A 26,159-nucleotide genomic window follows, 5' to 3' on the forward strand; every position below is an offset into this window, starting at 1 on the left:
CGATTAAAACCACGAGACATGGACGAGTTAAACATAATTTTATTTAAGATGGCGGTCATGGTTGAAAGGCAGGGCGTGAAGGGGAACGGGGAGATGACTTATGGAAGTGCATGCAATCCAATTAAGGCGGCTTCGTAAGCGATGGTTCGACGCCAATGATGACCAATCCTTACGAATTATGGATCAGTCATTTTCTTTGAAAAAAAATGATACGCCAAATTCCCGGTCAAGGTCGAACCATTTTCAGGTTTAAAAAAAATTACGAGTTTAATTGGTGTCCACGCCAAAGACAAATATTAGTCTAGCTTGACTAATTCTTACCCACGCCACATTTTCCCTCTCACTAACGCAACCAATTTGAAGAAATTTGTACGAGTACAAAATCAGTCATTTCGGTTACGTAACTCTAAAGCGGTTAGTTTGTGTAAGAATTTATTTATAATTGGGGAAAATGAGTAAGTTGAGATTATTTTTAGCGTTACTTCCCATCCACCTAAACCTCTAACTGTAAGCTCATTCCCACTAAATAATATAAAGTGGTACCTCGATATCTCATTGGTTCCCAAAACTGCCGTTTGGAGCGCACTCTTACCCCCTTTGTCATGCCAGGGGAACAAATTCGACCGTGATGTCCGTCTTGCTAGGTTTCTAAATTCTAAATGATCCCTAATTTTAATGGTCACAATAACCTTCCTCGAAAACGGAGGATCAGACACGCGGGGGGAGGTCGTAAATATTCTCAATTACCAGTCCGCGTCTATTTCGGAAAACGGTCCAAATTTATCCCAGACAATTTTGACACGCGGGATTTCAACTTTAAAGGCAGAAGAGGGGCGAAAGGGCACCCACGAAACGCCGTCCAAAAGCGACCAAGCGTCCCAAATATTTTTTCATTCGGTGCGCCCAACAAACCACTCAACAACGGGTCACGGATGCCTGACCAAGCGTGACAAACTCCTCCAGAACCGAGCCTTCGCCGCTTCCAGAATCACCGCTATCCCTCGCCCGGCCCGAGCGTCAAATCCGCTACGAAATACCCACATCATCTATTATAATCCCTAGAAATTAACTTCCCTCTCGCTCAATTTTTATCTTCCGAGAATTCAACGAATATAAACTTCTTTATAAAGTGGGCAGGTGAGAGACGCGGTAGACGTGTTCGAAGAAAATACGATTTTTATCACGGTCCCTCGTTTCTCCGACTGCCAAAGAAGTTAATAATAGGAGAATGGCTATGACGTAAGGGACCAAATTAGGGGGTGCGCCAGATATTTAAGACGGCCATTTTTTATTATTTCTTAGTACAGTCGGCGTAGAATGCTTTCCATCGAGATGGCCAGATATTATGGAAATCCCGGCCCCAATTAAAATGCCTCACATTTTTGCCATATTTTCCGCCATTCGTACGATCGTCATGAAATGTCCCAAGTGCGTTCTTAGAAATTATAATAACTCATAATTCGTACTAAATCAAATAGTCATACTTCTGTGTACACTTAATTATACGGGAAAATAACGCGAAGGACCGTGGAATATCTTGATTGGGTACATCCTTTTCCCGAAATGTCGGTGCATCATTGTTTTCTGTTTGTACAGCTTAAAGTTTCGAAAACTCATAGTTCCGAATTTACCGTTTGTTAGCCATGTTTTCGCGTTAATTATTATTTGCAGAAGTTGGGCGCTGTCCTAAATGTTTGTATTTATGAGTGTTTCGGTGCCGACGGGGAATTCGGAAAAATAGCGTCGCTTTTTGAAACGGTAAAATGTGGTATATTTTCTTTTGAAAACTAAAAATTACAGAAGAGATAATTTCCAATTTTATTCGTTTGTTTATCACGCGCTAGAATGAAAACTGCTTATAAATCTGATGTATCAAAAGTAATCACGCTCTGTTGTTTGGAAAAACCATGGATTGTTATGAACCCGAATAAATATAAATATGTACCCGACACCCATCGAGTCATAATATAACAGCCGCTATTTCAAAATGCTTTTAATGGTATAAGAGATAAGGTGAAATATGATTGTTAAAAGTAGATAAACAATAACAAATTTTTTTTTAGGAAACTAGTGTTGTAAGTCGGAAAATTTTCCGTGGAAAATGACCGAAACCTTTTTTCCGGAAAATTTTCCGTATTTTTCCGAAAAAAAAAAAAAAAGTTTTCATTCTATGATTAGCCTAATATATTGTTGGCAAATTTAAATAAAGCGGCTATTTCGCCTAATTTTTTCGAATCTGAAAGTAAAACTAAACCTCTAGATAGTTTAAACTGATTAACAATGTAACATAGGCTAAGTAATGTTTTTTTAGTATGTTTACTGATATTAGACATTTTATATCGATAAAAAGTTAAAAAAATTTAAAAACCCTCAAAAGTAATTTATGTTTCAATTTTTTATTTTTCCGAATTGCGGAAAATTTTCCGGAAACATTTCTGGAAATTTTTCCGCATTTTATTTTTCCAGAAAATTAACAACACTAATGGAAACCTTAATATTTAATCAAAAGATACCTAATGAGTTATCTTAGGATAACTAAGTAATATTTTACACGTGGATTCTTAGATCGGTAAATACAACGGTACATATAACCGAATTGTAAATTCAACTCCGATTACCCATTTGCAGTGCATATTCTACGACGTCAATAAACGCCATTATGACCAATAAGGCTACAGACATAATGGATATATCAATCGATAGGGAATAAATTGAATACTAAACCAGCTATAATTATACCCTTTATCGAAGGAGTTGGGAAAACCCATTCAGGGTCGAATCGGCACTAGCTATAGCTGTCATCCGAGTGTGAAAAATCAAGACGACAAAGTCGGAGACTCGAACTAATTTAATTAAAAGAACCCTCATTAAGGAACCCATTCATGCCGAGCTCATTAAAAATTAACAGCATTGAGAGAGAGAGAGCGAATACCCAAAGAAGAATACACGGTATCGCGCGTTTCAATTGGTAATTAATAAAAGACCGATAAAAACAAAAGGAGTTGGCGATAATCGTGCCCACTCCCACTGACGCGAATCTCCTACTTTAATTACGCGCTGTTTAGCGATAATTAAAGCCCCCCGATTTGATTATTATAATCTCATCTCGAGAAATAGCCCATACGGCTCCCCTTCCATTACAAGTTCGCGATCCACCTCCGAGATACAATGTAAGCGTGATCCACCCGCCTTATTTACGACCCGAAAGGACTGCCCGGTCCTACCTGTTGGAAAACTTTTATCAGTTTGTAAAAGAAGGTATACTTGGAGGTCATTAGACCTCTATACCAGTTTACAATTACGTATTGAAAGGGAGAGAGAGAGAGTAAGTGAAGAGAGTTGGGACCGGTAATGCGCGAGTGCCGTGTACCATCGAGAGGTGCAAGATGAGTCTTGGAAGTGTAATTATAAATAGTGGGGTATCTTCAAAGGCTCTTTCATCGAAAAGGGTATGCTTTTTATCTGTACGGATGAAATCTATAGCCCGTACTTTTTTTACTCCCAGCAATTAGAGATTGTTTCGCCGATATCTAAGACGCGCCGGAAGTGGGAGAGACTGTTGAGATATGTAGTTCATTATGTTTCTTATCTTTACGCTTTCACCGTCACGAATTTTTGCACCGAAGATATTTTAAAAGCTTTACGATGACTTAAAAATCCCGCGAGATAAAGCACCCCGAGAAGATAACTGTTGAAAACGTGATAAATTCCCCAGCACGTGATCCCCCAAAAAATCGAACATGACGTCAGTATCTGACCACCGACCATCGTAAAAGAATCCACAGACACAATTTACCTTCATCAGAGAGTCTTTAAGGATACAGTCCGAGTGGCACGCGCGGGAGTCGTATAAAAAACATTTATTTTTTTACCACCGAAAAGAGAGTTCCAAAATAATATAATAAAAAGTACACGTGTGAGGGCGGTGGCGCAATCTTGGGAGCCTATGTCCGCGTAATGGAGGACAACTTCCGGCGAGACACGGCTGTTACGCGGTCTATCTACACACGCGGAAGATGACTTTTCCGCGGAATCGTCGGTGAAGTGTATACGCGTATTTGGTCACTCCATCCTCTCCATCCTCTCCATCCTCTCCATCCTCTCCATCCTCTCCATCCTCTCCCCCGCAAATAAAACTAGTCTCTGATGGTTTTCTCTCAGTTTTTTATTTCCTATTTTGGGATACATTCGCGATATTTGCGAGCCGAAGAGCCAGCGTGTATAAAAATCGTGAAAGTCGCATCCCGAAGAGCGCGGCGCGTCAACGGTGAAAAATTTCATTTCCTGCCTACGGGAGCCGTTAACGAGTCGCAACCCTGTTATCTCCGCTCCTCCCGCTCCTCATCCTCTTCTCCATCCTCTGGATTTGAGCCTCAGCCTCTTCCGCGATTTCGGTACCACAAAGGATGAGCGCGCCGAACAGTCGTCCGTTTTTTGATGGCCCGCCGTCGAGCCCGATATCAGAGTACAATATTATACCGCTTTGATATACTCGCTACGTACTCTGAACCGACAATTTTTTCGCGGCATTTCTCACGATAGATGGAGCTTCTCCTCTTTCCCGGGGAAAATTCATTGTTAACAAATATAAGGACAGAAAGAGCCATAAAAATCAAAAAGTTGATCGTGGGGATTTTGCATAAAATTAAAATTGCGGATTATATGTTTCTAGCCTTACATTATCAAAGACGTTTTCAATATTTATCGAGTCTAAGAAGAGCCCGTATTGTCTACATCCTAAAAAACTGTCACTAAGCATTCGTTAAAATAATGTACATATTTCTTCCTTAATTTAAAATTTACAAATATTTAAATTTTAAATATTGCGATATTTTCATATTGGAATTTTCAATATTGCGATATTTTGATACTTGAATTTTCAATATTGCGATATTTTGATACTTGAATTTTCAATATTTCGATACTCGAATTTTCAATATTTCGATATATTCATATTGGAATTTTCAATATTGCGATATTTTCATATTATAATTTTCAATATTTCGTTATTTATTGATATTTAAATTGTCAATTTTTCAATATTTCAATATTTTGATACTTAAATTTTCTCTATTCCAATTTTTCAATATTTTAATTTTCTCTATTCCAATATTTCAATATTTTAATTTTCTCTATTTCAATATTTTGATATTTTGATATTTTCAATTTCCTCTATTTCAATATTTCGATATTTCATTTTCAATATTTAAATTATTGATAAATGATATTATATTAATATACAATAATATTATTGAATTATATTATATTCACTTTCCAAATCAGCTTTGTAAATTAATGTTCTATGAGAAATAAATTTAACGGAAGGTCCCTCAAACAGTACAAAAAATGTCGTTTTGTAGTTTCTGGGGTAAAAAAGCTATTTACCCAACATTATTTCCCTCCTATTCTAGCCATCCCCGAAAAAGCGAGGGTGGTAGGACGTTTATTTCTTTAGACTTTTGATAGCGGCGCGGGTCCTAATACGTCTACGTTATCACCCCTCAGCGGTGTCGATAGCTACAGGCTGCCAGCGTTATTTATGGGCTTCCATACAGAAATACCTAATATACGGCGTCGATACCTCGCACGATGTAAGTCAAAATATAATGATTATTGGTCTAGTTGCCTGTTAGGCACTATAGCGATTACTATTTTTACCTTTAACCGCATTAGACTAACGATAATGTTGGCTATTTCAATATTTTACGGAGCTAGGTCCTGTCATCGTTAACATTTACCAATATAAAAGAAATACTGATATGAACCTTCTTACATGGAATTACCGATTTAGCCCAATGCTGTCTTTAGAATGCGTTTGTAAAAACAAATCTAGTTTTCGTTATAGTCGGAAAACATTTTTAAATAATTTTTTTAATTATTTGCTTTTGAATTTTGTACTGATTGTAGGCAAAAAAATTATAAAGGAAAAAATCAATAATTGTATACGTGGAATGTTTTGTAAGAGGTAAAAGGTTGACAAAATATTAAAATAAATCTAGGAAGAACACAGTAACAATTTCTACCAATCAAAGGCTAAAAATATCTTTGAAGGCGGGAACAATGATTTTGAACGTCTAGTTGGTAATAATCATGCTTTGATAGACGTTTTCCAACAAGAATAAGCACGATTGTTCTTGGAGTAAGTTGGAAATTTTACGAATCGAATTTCTAATTAATGAAAATAGTATTTGCACATATCTTCTTGGGTTTTATACAATTTCACCTCTAAGTCGGTGGATTATACATTTTACAAATTATATATTTTCCCGAGCAACTGTTACACTACATAAGCTATACTTTTGTAGATGGCGTTTGATTTAACCTATTTTGCAGCAAAATAATAGGCAAAATACTTCTTTGATTGGTTTTATTTGTAATCACGCTGTACAGATCTCCGACCCCCTGCGTCAAATTGAGCTAACTAATCTTCAAAATACGCAACAAGTCAGGATTTAAGAATTATTCGCAAAATTCGGTGCTAAAAGCATTTAGGTCACATCATTTGATTTTACAATACACTAAAGAGTTTACAAAAAACTACTTAAAACTAAAACCTAGGAAGGATTAGATTGTTTTGACAACGTTTTAGTCAAAGCAGCCGTTGACATAACTACACAAATACAAATACACTTAATAGCTTACAACAATCTAGTTATACTATAGTAGTAGCTAAATACGAGGAAAGGTTAAGTAGTTTTAACTAACTTTAGTATTTAGGTCGCACTCTGACTTCATCTTGTTGTCTACAGCCGTTGTATATAATTTGCTTTAAAGAATACACTAAACATCTTCCCACAAATTAGTTATAATATTATTACATAAGTGTGACACTATTCTTCGCCTTTTTGCGTCCGCTCGCTCCCGCGTCACACGTATAGCCTTTGACAGCGCCTCGCTAGGGGGAGATTTTCTTCTTGCGATGACGTCACTCCGTTACTAGCTCTCACTAAAATTTCCCCAAAGTGACAAACTTATGGAACAATATTATAGACTTATGCTAAAACCAAGGAAAGGTTAAGTAGTTTTAACTAACATTAGAGAAAGGTCCGACCCAAGAACCTTAAACCACCACTGAAAAAAGGCGGTATTAAATCACGTCATAATATACAGAAACTTAATAAATGGCTGCGTAATTACGATAATGATAAACGATGATTTCCAGTCGATTAATCGGAGCCTCGGGGAAGAAGGGGAGGCGGCTCCGATCGTTTCCTGATCGATAATGAAAGATAATGAATGAAATATCGGAAGAACGCGAAGATCGAACGGCTTTATTAGCATTATTTATACGCGAGGAAAGCTCACGACGCGGAACCACCTCCGAATACACGCGGTTCGTGAGTCGGTAATAGACGAAAACGCATCGTGCGATACTCTGTCGGAGGGAACCGATAATCGTACGGAAACAATCACGTCTTATTACATTATGAAAAGCGTATAGGCAAATTCTGTTGCTCTTTCTACGCCGCCCAGTCAGAATGAATTACACGCGCGAACTCAGTTTAAACGAGCCGGAATGAAAACATACAGTGTCGGATGTACGCGCAAAAGGAGGCATGATGTAACACGCTTCTAGTTTTTGGCTTCCTGATCACGAGTACGCGTTATACCTTTTCCGCTAAATTGGTAAAATCAAATTTCATGATCATCCTTGTATGAATACGTTAGATTCTGATTTAGTTTCGTTACTTATTTATATTTTAATTCAATACCGAGATTTTTTAATTATTCGAAATTAAATTTTACGCGGTGCTTGGAATCGCTCAAAATTTAAATTAATTTGTTTGGAAAAAGCGTTGTAAGTCGAAGGCCTTTTTTTACGGAAAGTTTCCGTATTTTTCCGAAAAAAATATAAAAAGTTTTCATTCCATGATTAGTCTAATATAGTGTTTGCAAATTTAAATGAAGCGACAATTTCGCCTCATTTTTTCGAATCTAAAACTAAAACTAAACCTCTAGACTAGTTTAAACTGATTAACAATGTAACACTATTAATTTTTTGTAGTATGTTTACTGATATTAGACATTTTATATCGATACAAATTTAAATTAATTTACCCTTAAAAAGTAATTTGTTTCAATGTTTTATTTTTCCGAAAATTTTCTGGAAATTTTCCAGCATTTTATTTTTCTGGAAAATTAACAACACTATTTTGAAATATTTGAAATTGCGCAAGAATATACCGAAAATAATTTAATTTGATACGCAGTTTTTTTTTAAGTTAGACATTGAGAATTATGCGATATTTGTAATAGTGCAAGAATATACTGAAAATAAAGGTCATTATTTAATTTTATTCACAGATTTTTTAATTATTAGATATTAAAGATTATACGTAGCTCTAGAATCGAACCCGCAAAATGAAATTTATTTCTCTTTAAAATATCTAAAAACTAAATTTACTTAAAAAAATTAAATTTCTGATTCAGCTAGAATATCCCGAAAATAACAGCCATAATTTAATTTAATATACTTTTTTTTTAATTATTTGAAATTGAAGTCGTGTACTTTAAATTTAAATTTTACCTTTTTAAAATATCTGACAATGAAAGATGATATTTCTAAAGGGGCTAAAAAATAACGGGTAAACGCGTACAACATATTTCAATTCGTTGGAAGGAATTTCGAAAAGAGATTAGCATACCGTTCGCTATTCGTTATAGAAACATTCCTGAACACACAAAAAACTCTGTTCAAACAATAACAAATATATTACGAAGAGTAAAAAGAGTGCAAAAGAGGAAATCTCAAAACGATATATTATTTTTCCATTTTTGAAAGAATTTCGAAGTAAAGGAATTCCCTTCCGACTGGCTCGCAACCCATCCACCTAATATCCCGAATCTCTTCTCTTACGGACAAATATTTTTCAAGCATTTCATATTTTCCACTGGGCGTTCGATTCAAGCGCTCCCCGCGCATTTTTAATACAGAAATTCTGCGAGTTCCAGCGTTGAAACCCGCTCGGTACCAAAATGATGAAAAAATCTTCCCCCGCCGTTTTATTTGGATATTCATTCTTTTTCACTACGCTTATGATATACGCCGAAATCCCTGCCCACTCCCGCGTATTAACCCCTGCCCACCCCTGCATATTAACGTTTGAACAATTACGTTGGGCGAATTTTACTTTGGTATCCGTATCTCTGTCCTCCGATTAACCTTTACCTATTTCGTAGTACGCTTTTAGAATTCTCGGCGTACAGAATGTACCTAGTGACAGTCTTTCAACGCAACTGTTTCTAACCCTTGGTTAAATCAGTAGGGTTGAAAAGGGGAAAAGAGCAGACGCAACAAGGGCTTTCGTCGCGACAACGTAACCCGTTACTACGACGGGAGTAGTTTCAGCGTATCATCGAGGTTGCCCTGGCCCATGTCAGGATGAGTTGGAAAAACCAGCAACGGGGGATTTTCAAATGAAATGTATTATATTATACGCGGCGTCTTTATGAATGCTCGAGCGGACAAAATTCCGCTTATTAAAGTTGTTTTTACTGCCGCCCCCCCAGCACACCCCTCTTCATCCACGGAGGATCAGTTATTGTTACGGCGAGTGGTTGGAGTTAAGTCAAGCGGTAAATTCGGCTGTCTGTTCTTGTTCACGAGAAATATAAGTTGTATAAAAATGCTTAAATGGGGGAAAAAAACTTAGCTCTGAATGATTTTCAAAAAATTACTTATAAAAAATTAAGGCTACCTTAAGCAAATTACAGCGCGACATTTTTAAATATAGATGTCGCATTCCGTGCGCGACACCTAACTTGAGATAAATCTGTTTGAAACTAACAAGTGCATTTTTTGAATCCTCGCGAAAGCGTGTTTAATCGAGAGCCGGTTTAGAGTTTACAGGCGAAATGGACTAAAACAAGTTGGCAAGCTTGCCAAAATATACCTCTCCTCGGAAGAGTTTTTAATTTTCAGTGAAGCGTAACGGTATCCGTGGTTCTGCGGTAGAACGCTCACCTGTCGTTCAAAAGGGCTCGGGTTCGAATCCCGGCCGATTAAAAAATTATACTACACCCAATGTCAAAAAGAGGGCGTTTTTGGAAAAACCTTTTCCCTGATTCTAAGAACCTGCGTACGCAGTGATTACCCTTTGCCTCGAAAATGCGAACGCGTTCGCAGGCCTGACAGACAGACAGACAGACACGGTGGTTGTATAACCCCTCCTAGGGTACAAAGTCCCCTCGGAGAGGTAAAAATAAGTAACTAGCGTGTGTTCGGTGGTCCGTGCCGATATAAAGTTAGGTATTAAAAGTGAATTTTTTCAAGGGGGTTCTAAATAAAAGGTCACGCCTCGTTTCAGCCGCAGCCGCCATCCTGAAAAAGAGCCGATAATTTTGTCGGACGCCGCGATCTAAGCCGTATTTAAGAACCCGAAAATGATTCTCGATCAATGGTTCGAGCAACGGATCCAATTGGTTTATTTACACGTAAAGTTATATTTCTATAAAGCGTGAAAATATTTGTTGAATTTGATAAGACCCCAATTTTTAATATTAAATATTTAAAAAAATTTATATACACCGCGAAGTTTCTATAGATACCGGTTTACATTGGAAGCGCCATCTTTTGAAAATGGGAAGCAAAATATAACCTATATAAATAGATAAAAAATTACTAAGATATAATTTAAATATATAATCCACTTAATGATTGGTTATGCTCGCGTTTCCAAAATCACAATACTGCATACTTCAGTAAACACGTATTTCGCCCAACAAATTGTATATCCGTGGATATAGAACTTAATTTTGAGGGAGATTATGTGCCTTTAATATTAGTTTGACAATGGAAATAATTTTTTTCCAAGTTTTCGTGATTTTTGGTAACGTGAATTTTTCCTAATTCTGACCCAAAAATGAGGTGACATTCAACCACTTATAATTTAATCTTTTTAAATATGTTAAATCGGATCTTGAACTAAAACTTCCGATGGCTCGGTAAGACAATGCCTTAATTTCGTCTTAAAACTGTCACGTTTAAATCACCACCTAGTACCTCAAATAGGTAGTTTTCAAGCAATGTTTCCAAGTGGTAACTCGCTGGTTTAAATCAACTTTTATCGGAGGTTTAAAGTTAAGTAAAGGACCGTTTTAGTAAATATTTATTAAGTTTAATTAGTTCTACGTTTTCGGTTATTCTGAAATATTTTCCACTGGTTATGATTAATATCAGTACAAATATTCTGTTAGTTACCATTATTTAACAACGTTATGTCCGATATTCGAAGTTGGAATTTTTTATTCGAATTACGAAGACTATTTAAGAAAATAAATTTAAAAATTGTGAAATAATGAATTAAATTTAATCAATTAACATTTTTAATTACCTTGCTGTAATTTTAGGAAAATATTTTTTCTAATAACTAGGTGTAAATTAAATTTATTTTCTATTAACGAACTGCCATTATACCAGTGCTGCGTGTCGTGTTATACAGGGTGTTTCAAAAGGTTATGCAAAAATTTGAAGGAATTGTAGGGGTGAGTTGAGAAGAATGCCTGTTTTTTCCCCATTTTCCTACGATGAGTTAAAAGAGCGCCAGAGAGCTTCAAAGCGTGGACTACAACCTTAATGTTCGCATTTCCCCGCTGCTTGGTTTTGCGCTTGTTGCAGCCTACTTCCAGGGTCTAGTAGGCAAAATTTTGAAGCTCTCTGGCGCTCTTTACACTCATCGTAGGAAAATGGGGAAAAACAGGCATACTTCTCAATTAACCCCCTACAAGTCCTTCAAATTTTTGAGTGACCTATATTATAATATTATTTAAAATAGCAAAGTCAATATACGCCATAGAACAACAGCGTAGAGGCCAATGGTCTGGTATAAATATCTTTCACAATTTCTTTTAAATTTAAAATGATCCTCGAAATTTTAGAAGCAAAAAAAAAAGCGTTATAACGAAATATAAAATTAAAAAGACGAAATTTATTCAAATCAACGCGAGGGGAAGGAGGGTAATTTCTCGAACTATAATTATCATTGCTAAAAGATAATTAAGCAAATGTCATTAAAGTTACGGCGACATGAAATAAGACCAAAAACCAGATAAAAAGTTTAAGAACGGGGGGACGAGGGGAACGGGGTACGTAATACGCTTACGAAGATAAACCTAAAGTTAATTTCTTCTCAAAAATGGTTTTTAAACGTACCAGTTTTACACGTTGGGTAATTACCGAGCGACGATGTAGTATAAATTATAAGCCCGAATATCACATACCAAAGCTACCTGGATATTACCAAAACTACAATATTATTCGGAAGACTTAAGTAGAAAAAAATGTTGTACAAGCGCCCGTGGGCTATCTTACCAAGATATATTTTTTCATTTTATTTTATTCTTTGATTTCTTTTTCTTTTTTAATTTTCCTAAACAGGCGACGCGGCGACGCTTAATGAGAAGGAGGTGACGTCATCCGACAGCGGGTCATATCAGGTTGGCGAGCGCGTGTCTCGATCATAATACCCGGACAACAAGGTTAATTAAGATCTAGTTTGGATCGAAGTTCTACGCCGTACTCGGGAATTTCGTACGTTTCGTAAGCCGACTTTTTTTCTTCATTTGAAAAGACACTTTGATAACGTTTTATCGGGTTAATTAGAAGATTAAAATAGGCGCGCGCATAAATTATTATGGTCTCGTTCAACTTGTTAAAAAGTTCCACGTGCTCCTTAATATTTTAGCGTAAAAGGCTCGCGCATTTTTTCATTTTAAGGCGCTCGCGCGATTGCCCATTTACGCTAAAATATCAAGACACGCGTGGAACTTTTTAACAAGTTGAATAAGACATAAATAGAGTTTATGCTAGCTAGGAGCAACAAACGCAAGGAGAACGCAGTTAGCCTTTAAACACGCTAACGTAGTGTTGCGTACAAATTTCATTGGACGAACCTTTAAGCTGAACGTTTTACGGAAAGGGGAAGACAATTTCCGAATTTTCCCCTTCCGACGGCAGCGGGCTCTAAAGCATCTAACCAATGAAAAATGTACGTAAGAAAATGCACGACTTTTGACGAGTTGCGTTATCCTTGTGTGGGCTGCTGTGTTTGTTGCTCCTAGATGCTATCGTCTATTACCCGCGTTTAAAAGTGGGGAAAACACGGTATGGAAATTTCTTTTTGCAGTTTTAAACTGGCGTGTTTATTTGATGTTTCAATTAAAGATGAAAATTCCGATTTTATATAGGAACTGGAAAAGACGTACAAATTATATCTTAAAACTGAATGTCTTGGCCTTATTTGTTGTTGCTTATGTTTTAGCGTAGTGTCCATCTAAAATATTGAATACTCCCCTGACACCAGTGACTATAATTACTATGATGTACTAAAGGAAACTTGGAAGAGATTTTCTACGCGCGTATGTCGCAAGAGCGTATTACGAACATTGGATTTTTAAAAACTGACATTAAATAAAATATCCATCAACCTGTGGAAATAACTTTACTTATTAAAATATACAGGTGCGCGAACGTATTAAAAAATCATTAAGGATCATTTGAGTTTAATAATTTAAAGAAAGCGTTAGTAATATTCGATTGGACGAAGCAAATTGTATTTTCAATTTTATAGCTTCTTAAAATTAGGGATGCACCGATATGGGTACAGTCGATATATCGGCTATTCGTGGCCGATATTAACTAACGCGAGGAGACTACCCGAGGTGATAATCACCAATTTTGTTGAAACTAGGTGGGTACGTAGACCTTATGGTAACAAGAAATTTCACCAAGGGAAAAGTTGCAATGGGCATTAGTTTTGCCATGGCAACCGAAATTGTTTTTGACAACACAGTATGTATATTTTCCCATTGAAAATGACATGGGAATCTGAGCACTTCTAAAAAATAATAATCATAATAATTCTAATTAAATTTATTAATTTTGATCAAATTCAAACAACTAAATTCAATTTTATTAATTTTGATCAAATTCAAACTAAATTCTATTTTATTAATTTTGATCAAATTCAAACAACTAAATTCTATTTTATTAATTTTGATCAAATTCAAACAACTAAATTCTATTTTATTAATTTTGATCAAATTCAAACAACTAAATTATATTTTATTAATTTTGATAAAATTTATTTATTACCGTCAATTTGGCGATTAGTTTATAAATACAACTTTTTATTTTTATATTTCGCTTTTCTCCGTTTTTACCGATTCTGATCAATTTTCATCAAATTGAACAAAATTCATCAAAATATCATAAAATTAATTGTATTGGTCAATTTTGATCTATTTTTTTGGTTATGTTATTTTCAATGAGAAAATATAAGTACTGTGTTGTCAAAAACATTTTCGGTTGCCATGGCAAAACTAATGCCCATTGCAACTTTTCCCTTGGTGAAATTTCATGTTACCATAAGGCAACAAAATCGGTGATTATCACCTCGGGTAGTCTCCTCGTAAGTGACCTATCAAAACAGTAGTGTATGTGATAAAATCATTGTAAACTACGGTTCAGTGCATTGCCATACCATTTTATTATAATTTTTCATGAAAAAAAAGTTTGCAAGAGCATATCCGAATATGTTTCTTTTCACTTAATTGATACATATTTTCTATCACAAATAGAATGTCGTTGTTTTTATTTGTTTACACTCGTAACCCCCTGTCTGAAATAAAAGGTATGATCTAGCTTCTGAAGTCGGTGCATCCCAATTTAAAATGGGATGGTGATATAAAATTACGAAACCCATTGAAGCTGGCGTACAGGTAAAAAGGTGGTCGCTATCTTTAGAAGATCACCACCAACCATCTGGCACATCCTGAGATCGCGGGGTCAAATCCCGTGAATAAAAACAACAGGAGGGGGAGTAGCCACTCTATAAAAGTGTCGGATAACGCCTTCCTGAACCAATTCCCATCTACAGCCTCGCAGACTTACAATTACTCCGAAGACGTCTAGGGCTCCCATCAGAAACTATAGATACACGCGAACGCGTTGGAAGGTAGAGCGCCTAACAGGTGTTGGATAAGCTCACGACCGGAGGATTCACGTTTGGGCCATTCTCTCACGCGCTTTAAATAATAATAAGAAAAGGAGACAAAGGAGTGTTAGGAGGAGAATCCCGCGAAAGAGGGTACGTTGTTAAGAACGACTTTAAGAACCCCGGGACGTAATTCACTTTATATCTTTCTCGGGACTTCGTCTATATTCTCGGACGTCTCGTGATTGTAGAGGAAGGCAAATGGTAGTCTCTTCGGGTTGCATGATCAGCTACTATTTTGAAAACCGACAGTTATACCGCGAGATGGAGGGGTCGCTTCAAGCGCAGCCACCAATTTCGGGACATTAGAAACGACGCGAAAAAAGCCGCGCTTTTCTTGCCGAGATTGAATTTAGGAGCTACCTTTAGTCACGAAACGCCAAAAAGGGTCACCGGCCCCTTTCGAGCGCGTTCCGTAATAATCCGGCCTGTTGCGAGGTGACATTCCACGCGCTTACAGCGAGAGGCCAACGGCTCGGCGCAGACTTTACCCTTATCCTCGCCTTTACGACGACTATCAACTAAATCTCCCGAAGACGAAAATCATCCAACATCATCAACAATACATTTTCTATATATTATTATTTTATCTCGGAATCTTCGTCGCCGCCCACTTAAAATACGCTTTCAAACTAGAGAACATCTTTTCAATTATACTTAACGATAATATCTTATAAACAAAACTCTTCGTACATTTAATTTATCAAGAAATAAACTCCACGTTCTAATCACGAATTGATATTGACAAGTGCCGAAACGAATTCTCGTTGCCAAATTACCCGTCGTTATATTCGACGTATCGAATTACGGTCAAATTGTACACCGTCAAATATCACAAGTAGCGACTTACCCGCTGGTAAAAGTCGACGAAGTATATTAAATTACCGTTTTTTTAATATTTATCCGCGCTGTAGTTTTAGCATATCAAATTTTGGTTTCCGCACGTTGGTGTCAAAATAATTTACGCGCTGGTACAGCGAACAACTTTTTTCCCTCCACTATGATAACCTTATCAGTTTGGCGTAAAAACGCGCGTGCCCGCTGAATTTTGGGCCCACGTCTGAAATTCCCCAGCGTCCGATCAACCTTTTTTTTGACTGCTTCTAATTTGAAAGCGGACATTTTTGATAAATACCCCCATTCGATAGCAGTTACGCCTACCTTAAAGAGAATCGAGGGTATAGAACGAGGGCTAAAATTAATTTCTTCTAAATTAAGATCAACCCACAACGTTTTTGATGATTTGACTAGAGCCTACAAATTAATAATTTAGAAAGAAAATATCAATACCATAAAATAATCGTTGATTTTAGGGTGGTTCTTATAACGTTAACAATCGGGTTTTATATTTACCGTAAAAAAATTATTTTTGGGGTAACTTTCCAGAGGCGAACGCGTATAAAAGGCGAAGCAATTAGTAAATAATTAAAGCGTGATATTCAAAGGCGAAGGCGATATGAGAGGAGGATATCTCCCATTCGCAAAAATCGATTAACGGGGCGAGAAAATGTAGCCCCTAGGTTTAATTTGTCACATGGAAGAGCGCGTTTTTGGACAGAGGGGAGAGTGGGCGGCCTCGACGCCACGGAGAAGAGACTCACCATGGGACGGTCGAAAACAATCAATGCCCGTTCTTGAATGCGGCGATTGTCGTCGTCTTGGCGGCCGTCTTCGTCGATGTCCAGCCTCGGGGAGGGCCACGCATCGTCCTCGGAAGCCAACGTCTTGCCTCTCCGCTCCGCCGAATACAAGGCACACCGGGCGCGATAATCCAACGGCTTCTCGTTCTTTAGTCAAATTTGATAGAGCGGTACAATCCAAATCGGCGACGGTTAACGCGTTCGGACGGACGCCGATTATAACGGCGCTTGCTCGGGGTCACGGATCAGCTGTTATTTCGCCTCCCAGCGCTGGTGGCCACGTAGCGGATGGCTAATTCGTTGCTGATAGTCGTGGTCTCTCCACCAGAGGCGGGGGAGTCTGTGGATCCGCGCCGCCGAAGTCAGGAAGCCCCGAGATATCTTTAGGCAACGAGGGAGTGACGAACCCTTTCCAACAAACCACGAGGTGGCTCGACGATATCTCTTAATTTTTTGATCTTTTTATATTTCGTGTATTTACTCTCTCTCTCCGCGGGCTCCCCCGACTTCGACCGTTTAATGTCGTCACGAAATCTTTCGAGCAATGGGTGTCGGGACGGGGTGGATCCGACTCGAGGTCACGTGGTGGAGAAGGGATGAGACGAGACAAAATGATGAGACGGAGAGAGTAAGAGCCGCTACGGATGCAGAGCGAGAGAGAGAGATAGGGCTGACGCGAAAAAATGGATATAAGCGAAGGTAGAGATAGAGTTGGAATGGATGTGATGATGAAAAAAATGTGATCCCCGCGACGCGATCTGACTGTTTGGTGGCGAGCGAAGTAGCCAACTCCGAGTGAGCGGAATGGTGTGCGCGGCGGCAACTCCTCTCAATCTTTTCCCCGAAGAGTGATCCCCGGCGCTTTTCGCCCGCCACCTCCTACCGAATGCCGCGTCCGGGGGGATGGCACTGGGCTGCCCGCGCCCGCCAAATCTACCTTTAAGCCTCGGCTCTTATTCGGGGGACGACGATAAAATACATTCGAAGCATTTAGCGAGGAGAGATACGAGCGACGCGCCGACTGGGAGGGATCGACATTGGACCAAACCCAACCGGGAAAACTCCCGCGGTTTTCGAGGGACTAGATTGTTAAAACAAAAACCGACCGAGGGGGACAATTCTACGAATCCGTACCGTCATTAGAAATAAATTAAGTTAATACGCGCTCCTCAAATTCGAGCTTGCCCGTTTCCAGAGAGAGGAGAGCGGAGGCCGAGATGGGGATGTCTTCGTTACTTTAGGATCAAACCCTCGCTCCTTCTTCCGACAGTAACGCGAAAGAAAAATGTACATGGCGCGCAAATTATCTTTTTCGCCATTTTTGGGGATGGGGGGGGGGGGACCAGAGATATAGAATAAACACTTTAACCCCTTTTTAAAACTGTACGCTTGGACAATAGAAAAACTACGGTGTTTTTATAACATACTTTGGAGTATGTCGGCTGGGATAGTGTCGATACCGCGCTAACTGCGGACTGCAAACGATAACGATGGAAAAACACCCCCCATCCTCGTTTTTTCAGTTTTGAGTAAAAATCTTCTCGTTTCTCGGGGGAGATGCCCCCGTAAAAATCAAAGTGGAAGAAACCGTCGTGTGTAGTTCAGAAAGACGAAAGAGAGAGAGAGAGAGAGAGAGAGAGAGAGAGAGAGAGAGAGAGAGAGAGAGAGAGAGAGAGAGAGAGAGAGAGAGACTTTTCGGGCTTCTCACGCAAATCTTTCTTTTTTGCGAAATTAGAAGTTTTGGTGAAAATGTTTGAAGCCCTAAAATCGCTGTCAGTGGTTGGCAAAGAAGTGTATAAAGGGAACGAGGCGTCAATCGATAGGCCGAGTGGAGCCCGAAGACGGGGTACGGTTGATTCCCTCGTGGGCTTCCCCGCCTTCAGCTTCGGTTCGTAGTAGACTTGGGCGCTTTCGGTTTTTCGAGACGAGACGGTCCCGCGAAAGAAGAAAGGACGCCGACTCAAAAGATGAGAAATGGCAGAGGAACAATCCTCCTCCGCGGCGGACGGGACGCAAACAACGACCACCGCAGCCAGCCAGCCCAGTCCGACATCTCTTTTGATTTATGGTGGTCAGCGGGGATTTTTCAACCTCGAATGTTAATGGTGTCATCTTCCACGAAAAAAGTTCGCCGAGAGAAAAAGTCGCCGCTTACACAATGGCGCGCAATCTTTGGCGGGTCCAAACAAGCGTCCCTGAAAAGCTTCCGAATCTTCGGGAATACGCGTTGTTAACAATAGGGAACAACCGTCCCAAGATATGGAGGAAGAATCCGTGGTTCAACTACAAACTAAGATATCTTTTAGTCATTAGGGGCTTAGCCGAGGCCTACCGACTAGGAAAACTCGCATCACGCGATTCGTCAATAGAAACTATCTGTCGAGCTGATAATAGAGGAACGGTACACCCGAAAAAACGGAGGGACTGTAGTACCCGCGTGGAGGGACAATAACCCGGCACTGCATAGGCACGCATGCCCCTTCCAACGTCTTTAATTATCGGGACCCGACTTGGGAAGTCTTCTTTGCACGGGGATAATTGCAATCAACATTATTGATCACTTATTCGCCGTGTTTTTCTCGCGATGCCCGAAATGACTAAAATCTTAAACGCCGTAACATCCAATTTAGTAGATAAAAAAACGAGACCAACATCGAGTTATCAATTTCGTAGATAAAACCAGATTTCACGGACATTAAAGTACACGCAATCAGCCCGCTGTATTAACTTTATTTTAAATATTAAATTTAAATTTTTAATCATCTTGTACATTAACTTAATACACATAAAAGGCATTTTATCGAAAATGAATTTTTCGAGTTACCTGGTTTTGGAAAAATGTAACGAAATGCAAACACGTTAATTCAAATTAATTTTTAGACAAACCAAATTTTTTGAGTTACCTGGTTATTGAAATAAGGTAGGAAAACGCGAACGAATTAGATGGCACCGGTATCAATTGAATCGAAATTCAAATAGGATAATAGCGCGTACACGGGCTATGCGGTCCCGCGAATTGTAAACAAATCCCACTTAAAATTCCATCCCGCGACGATGTGTTTTGTCCCGAACACGAAATGATATAATTAAAATCAAAGACAAATATCAGACATTAAAAATCGATCGAAAAATAGACTCGCATCTTTTATCCGCGAGGACACTTGGCTATCGATGGCCAATAAAACATCTTCAAGGAAATCGCCAACAAGTAATATTTCTGAGAGCCAGGACCCACAAGCTAATGTTTATATAATTATCGTTGAAATAATGGTAACTTTTCACCTATACCGTATACAACAAGTGTTAAATTTTAACGCAGTAGCTTTTTTTGACATATTAAGGCTTAGCAAAAACACGACCTTCTGTTTACAGATTAAAAATTTCCATTATTTCCATCAGCACTACATAAACAATAACTTGCGGGTCCTGGCTCTCAAAAACATTACGTCTTGGCGATTTCCTTGAAGATGTTTTATTTAAGCACCTACAGCAATTAACCATTAAAGAAAGATTATTTTTGACCATTCCGACCAATCCAGTTACATACATAAGTATAATATATATATTATGTACGAATGTATATAATTCCATTCCGGGCGGCGAAGATTTAAAGATGACGCTGAGAATTATAGGTAAAATAAAAAACTTCGCGAGGCCCATCGTTAAATGTGTAGCTTCGAAAAAGGCTTAGTCAAGGTGGAAGAGCTGGTATTGGGAAAACGTGACATGGGTTCGCAAAATTGAACTCGAGCGCGAGGAAATTCGGACTGTCAAAAAAAAAAAAATTGCGAACTGGAGGTTTTCGAAGTTTTATCCCCAAAAAAAGTCGCATTCACATAACGTTGTTTTTGGGTAGAAATTTTCTACCTGTCGTTATATATATATTTAATTTATAGTAAGTACGACCGCTAAATACCAAATGAACCCGGGTCCCCCGCTCACGTAAAGATTCGTCAAAAATCGTTATTGATGCGTTTTTTCAACTCGCGGACCAATATTAAATCAGTTTTAGAGGCGACGATAAAATCTGGCCCAATAGTATCCGTAATATGTTGATAATTTTGGTAAAAAGTGAAGGTTTTTCTAATTACGTTCAACGCGAAACAATTCCCGCGAAATTTTTCAACTTTTTGCCGTGAGTCTAACGACACGCGCGTTAAAAAAACGATTTATTTTAAATGGAAGTAACGGGGTACTTTGGATAGCTTTACCACCGAAGGGAGTTTAATGAAAATCAAAATACAAACACAAAAATCACGCGTAAATTTTTATACGAAAAAAAGTGTGTGAATTAAGTCCTATACAACTAATGTCCGCCGGTTAAAACGTGGACTGTCGGGATGTTTTCAGAAAAAAAAACCCTTGTAAAAAAGTTGTTACACAATCTATTGGTGGAAATAAGCCCCCGGCTATACTCTCAAACCACGAGTCAGTCGACAATTATACCAACACTAGGAATAGAGTGAAGTCTGCGAGTTCACTTTAAATCGGGTAATGGCCGATTTGCTATTATCGCTGAGCTATTTTTAAACGCATACCTAGGAATATCGTTACCCCGAGTTAAATTATTGAATATAAATAAAAAAAAGGACAAGCAGAAGCCCTTGGCGACGCTTAAAAAAATTGTACCCTCGAGGCGGGAATGACGTCCCGTTTTGAACTTCGAAAATTCAAACTGAATGAACAGATATCGCAAGGACTTTTCATTTCCTGTTTAAATTCCCAAAACATTTTTTTTCGTTCGCGTCTAATTCTTCGAACCATTCAGTGATTTCTTTAATCCCTATTGTTGGAACTACTTAATAGGTAGATACGGGGACCATTGTAAACTCTTCGTGTCTGGTGTCTACGATAGTCCCGCGGCTTTCGATAATCCTCTATTTGTTTTCCTATGGCTTCGAAAGGACGACATCTTCCATTAGGCCAGGGGCGAAGGACGTTTCTTAGAGGCTTGGAGATTCAGCGCCCTCTCGCGGTACTACCCAGCGGCTTATTTAAGCGTAATAGGCGTTGATAGTAGCAACCTGTTTTTGTTTGCCACCGTTTGATACCGTATGTTTAAAGGCGAACCAAAAAAAGTGAAAATCTTCCATTCGTGACTAAACAATAATAAAGTTCCCAAATGCGTTGGCTTTTTTTTTACCTCCGAGTCATTTTCTAAATTTCTTTTTATACAACCATTTGGTAACAAATAGTACCTTGGGGTGGTGCCCTACCCACACCGCCCCGACCAAACAACCACGTAAACCCTCAAAATAACACCGAAGATTTCACAGAGGGAGTCGTATTAATAATTAAATAACAATTTAACGACTTCGCGTCACAAGGATTTCCGAGAAACCGGGTTGGGTAAACAAAACTAGTTTCTTCTTCTTATTCATTTTCGGACGGAGACAACGCGTATAATGATTGAATACGCCAGTTAGAAACTCTCAATTATTCTTCCTAACTCGTTCATTATTCGAGCGACAGTTACTGTAGAGCGTCTTTTTAGACCAAAGAAATCGCCGCTTCAATACGGATGTTCGAGTTTTCTACTACGGACGCGACAGCGTACCCCTTTTTAATAATAGAGCCGGGATGTACCGTCGGATAATAACAGTGAGCGAAACAAAATGTAATTAAAAACACTTAGATACCGACGATTGGGGCGCCGCCTATACTGGACGACATTTATTATTTACTCCGCGAACGTCATCCGAAAAATAAAATTTGTAATTACGTATTATTAAATTGTTGATGTCAAGTTCATAACAAAAATACACTCGTGTGGCGCCAGCTAATAAAACGTATCACTTTTAAATAATTACGTATTGAACATTATTCCAAAATTATTTTAAACTGCCGTATCGCGGTTGAAACACTTTTACAGGTGCCTCGTAAGAAACGCGTTAGTAGGCCAAATCCTGGTAGGGCTCTTCTCCCCGAGCTCCCGGCGTATCGCTATCGAAACACTTGTAAAGGCGTTTATAGACCAAATCTGTACGCAACACGAAGAGTAGTTTCTTTCAAAAAATATCAACACTTTCGTATTAGGTCAGCCATTCTTCGGTACTCAACGTGATTCTTACAAATCTAATAAACAAGGGTGGTTTTGTTCCAAAGAATTAAGTTAAGGATATGGGTCTCCCTTAAAGAGTTTTGATTGACGCGCCGATTCAACGCGAATAACAAAGAATGGCGAGGAGCCGTTCCAGATACGTAACCCACCGACTTGATACCTGGCAAATAGCCCTCCCTGCCTGCCCGTAATTTATAACGCTATCCCATTCATTAATTCGACGAATAATGCGCGTCTACTACGCGTTTTAAGAAGGGTAAAAATTTGGGAAGCAAGCCAGCCCCCCAAAAACTGAAGAGCGAGTTAAAAAGGCCACGGCTTTCACTCGAACCTTTGGACTTTTCTTACTCCGAGATATATAGTTACATCGGGAGTATAATACAAACGATATTTATTGCCCAACGCGGTTTTTGAATGGCTTGTGACTGGGACCAATTTTTCTATCCCTCAAAATCTGGGGAGGTACACAAAAGATCTGAGAAATTAGCTTTTATAGGCGGACTCCACCCCACCGACACGAACGCCACTACCGCCATCTGTCTTCTTTTCTTCTTCGATATTATTAAAAGAAGCCCAAAAGAGCGAAAAAAAAGATGAGAAAACGTTATGACGCGGAGACGGATCTGATGTTTCGGACTGAACTATTTACTAAGCCTCGATTCAAACAAGTTATTGTAACCCGTATATATCAATCCTTCTGATCATAATAATAGCCGCATTTTAATTCGCCGATACAATCACGGGACAATAGGGAAACTGACTGGCTAGCTCACTCTGGTCTCTGTTACTTTTGGCCCTCAGCCGGCCGAATCGATCCGTCAAAGAGTCTTTGATCCGTAAGCTACCCTAACGACATCTATCGTCTAAGGAGGAATCGTGAAAACGCAATTTTATCCTTTTACGATTTGAGAGGAAAATTTAAATAATGGGTACTTTTCCGTCTCCCCTTCCAAAGATTTTTTCATCCATTTTTATTTAATGGATAGACATTAAAGGAAATTTTAATGGCGGGGTGAAAATGGGTGGGGAAAAAAGAGTGAATTTAAGGCGTATTATCGCGTCTTCCCCGAGTGATAAACCCTAACTAGAATCGATGTTGTAGGCCTTTAAGAGATCGGCGCAAGATGGAGAGATCTCAGCAGGTGCTCCGGATTTATCGCCGAGGTAAGGCTGCGAGATGATCAAACATCTGCCTCTTCGTTAACGCGCGTGACGTCGCGATCGAAACGCCACAGGTGGCCACTAACCGCGTCCCAACTTCGATTACATTATTTAAAAAACTCCTTATCGAGAAATAACCATAACTATCATTTCTTTGTTAGTTCTTAAAATCAACGGTAGTTAACTTTAATTAAAATCGGTTATTTATATTAGCCTTTTTATTAACGACTTTTAAAAAAATAATAGATTTTGATTACCCCTTTCCTTACCTACCGTTTTTTTAACAGATTATTTAGTTTTTAAGTTTAATTCGTAACTTTTCCGACTCAAAAGTTGTCGGTAAAAATATATATCTGTCGGTCTAGATAAGCGTTCTATTTTATGCCCTTTTCCCGCGAAAATAGCGAGTTCGTTCTTAATTAACCCTTGGTCGTGTTTTTTTTCGGCGCCAAGGCTTAACCGAGTTATCCTCCGTTGATTCGATGTAAGTGACCCGTAAAGACACGCCGTTACACGCTGGTGCCTTGAAGGGGTTAATAAATCTAGTCTACAAGGCTTACCGCTAAGCCCGCGTCTTCTACCTTCGCCTGCCCATTTTTCCGATGTTAAAACTACGTGATGCGTCACAAAAACTGTGAACCGCCGAAAAACTCCCATTAAAAAAAATCCAATTCCCAAAACTTTAATTTGTGGCTGCGAAAATTGGTAATTTTTTTCATCCATTCAGCCAACATAGTTTTTTTTTCAGTCCCGGTTTATAAATACCGTTTTTTAAAACAATTTTTAGTGTCTTAATCTCTAAAATAAATCTACGCCAAGGATGCTTCAATGGACTATAAATATCGTAAAAGTTGCGTGAATAACAAGGAAGGAGTTAACTAGACGCAGTTTTCTCAATACGCTTTAATTTTACGAAAAAAACCAGCCCAAATCGTTGTAGAATTCCGTCAAATTTACTTATCCCGCCGACAAACGCGCTACACTCGTATCTTTATAAGATAAACCGCCAAATTGGGCGTTTTTCCGTTTATTTTGGCCTTCACGTTATTTATATAAAATAGAACGTGAGCATCCACTTCTAGGTAAGATTAAAAAATACTTGTCTTCTATGTGGGTTTAAAGTCTCTGCGGCTGTTTGGAGGCTGCTTTTGTAATAAGAGGTCATCGACGGATTGACCCCTTCGAAACCTTGAGAACGCAGCGTGAAGCTGGATTGAATCTCGCGCGTGATCTGAGAAGCGGCTACTGAAAACGCGTTATTCTCCTTCATCTGGATCGCGCCTAATAATGTATCGAGTTACCAAAAACGGACGATAATAGCCATTACACGAGCTAGTCCCGACATCGACAGAAAATCGTGATATTAAAAAAAATATGTATACTAGACTCTTTGAGAAATATTCACGTAAGAATGGCAACTTTTGCCTTATACACGCGCATTCACGAGCGCTTATCATGATATATAAATATTGTTATAAAAGACAAGTTGGCCATTCATATCACTCAAAATATTTTAATTATTTCATTAAATTAACTTGTCACCTACGAGCTCCCGTTTGCGAGTCAGTTTCACTCAGTAAAATGACTGAAAAGATGATTTATTAAATTGAACTGAATAAAGATCCGGGATAAATGGGTATTGTAGGTCTTCCTCTCGCAAAAAAAACAGGCTTACCTATGGAGGAAACTGACTTAAAGAAATTGATTTCATTCATTACATCACTAAATATTTTTGGTTGAAAATACTGAATATATGTCTATGTATTTTATATACATATTATTATTATTATTATATTTAATATACTATATTTATTTATATAGTTAGAGAGAATTACTAACAAGGACACTACCCGAGGTGGTTATCACCGATTTTGTTGAAACTCGGGGGTTCAGTAGACCTTATGGTAGAAGGGAAAAGTTGCAATGGGCTTTAGTTTTCCTATGGCAACCGAAAATTTTTCTGACCTCTCCATTTAAAATATTGCATATGATTTTCTCGGTTACGCAAATTTTATTAAAATTTAACCAAAATTGATCAATTTTAACGAAAATCCTTGATCAATTTTACCCAAAATAGGTCAAATTCATCTTTTTAGGTAAGTTTTGAAAATTTAATTTTTAAAATCTTTAAGTAATGATTAAATATTTACACCGAAAAACTATATTTCCTACATTACTGTAAGGTTTAAAATTTGGAAATTTTTAGTTGATTACTTAAGGAGATATAAAGTCATAAATTAAGCTTATATTACACGGATGGGGCTAGCTTAAAAAACGCTCTAACTAATTAATTATTGACTATAA

General features: G+C 38.3%; 1 long non-coding RNA gene across 1 annotated transcript; it reads left to right on the top strand.

Annotated features, from left to right (window-relative positions):
* Positions 1-24,358: 24,358 nt before the first annotated feature.
* Positions 24,359-25,187, top strand: LOC149935095 (uncharacterized). Its single transcript, XR_016472335.1, has 2 exons — positions 24,359-24,560; positions 24,643-25,187. It is a non-coding gene; the product is annotated as an uncharacterized LOC149935095 (long non-coding RNA).
* Positions 25,188-26,159: the final 972 nt, after the last annotated feature.

Source organism: Leiobunum rupestre, chromosome 7 (assembly GCF_980474605.1).
Source record: "Leiobunum rupestre chromosome 7, qqLeiRupe1.1.hap1, whole genome shotgun sequence".
NCBI classification, from domain to species: domain Eukaryota; kingdom Metazoa; phylum Arthropoda; class Arachnida; order Opiliones; family Sclerosomatidae; genus Leiobunum; species Leiobunum rupestre.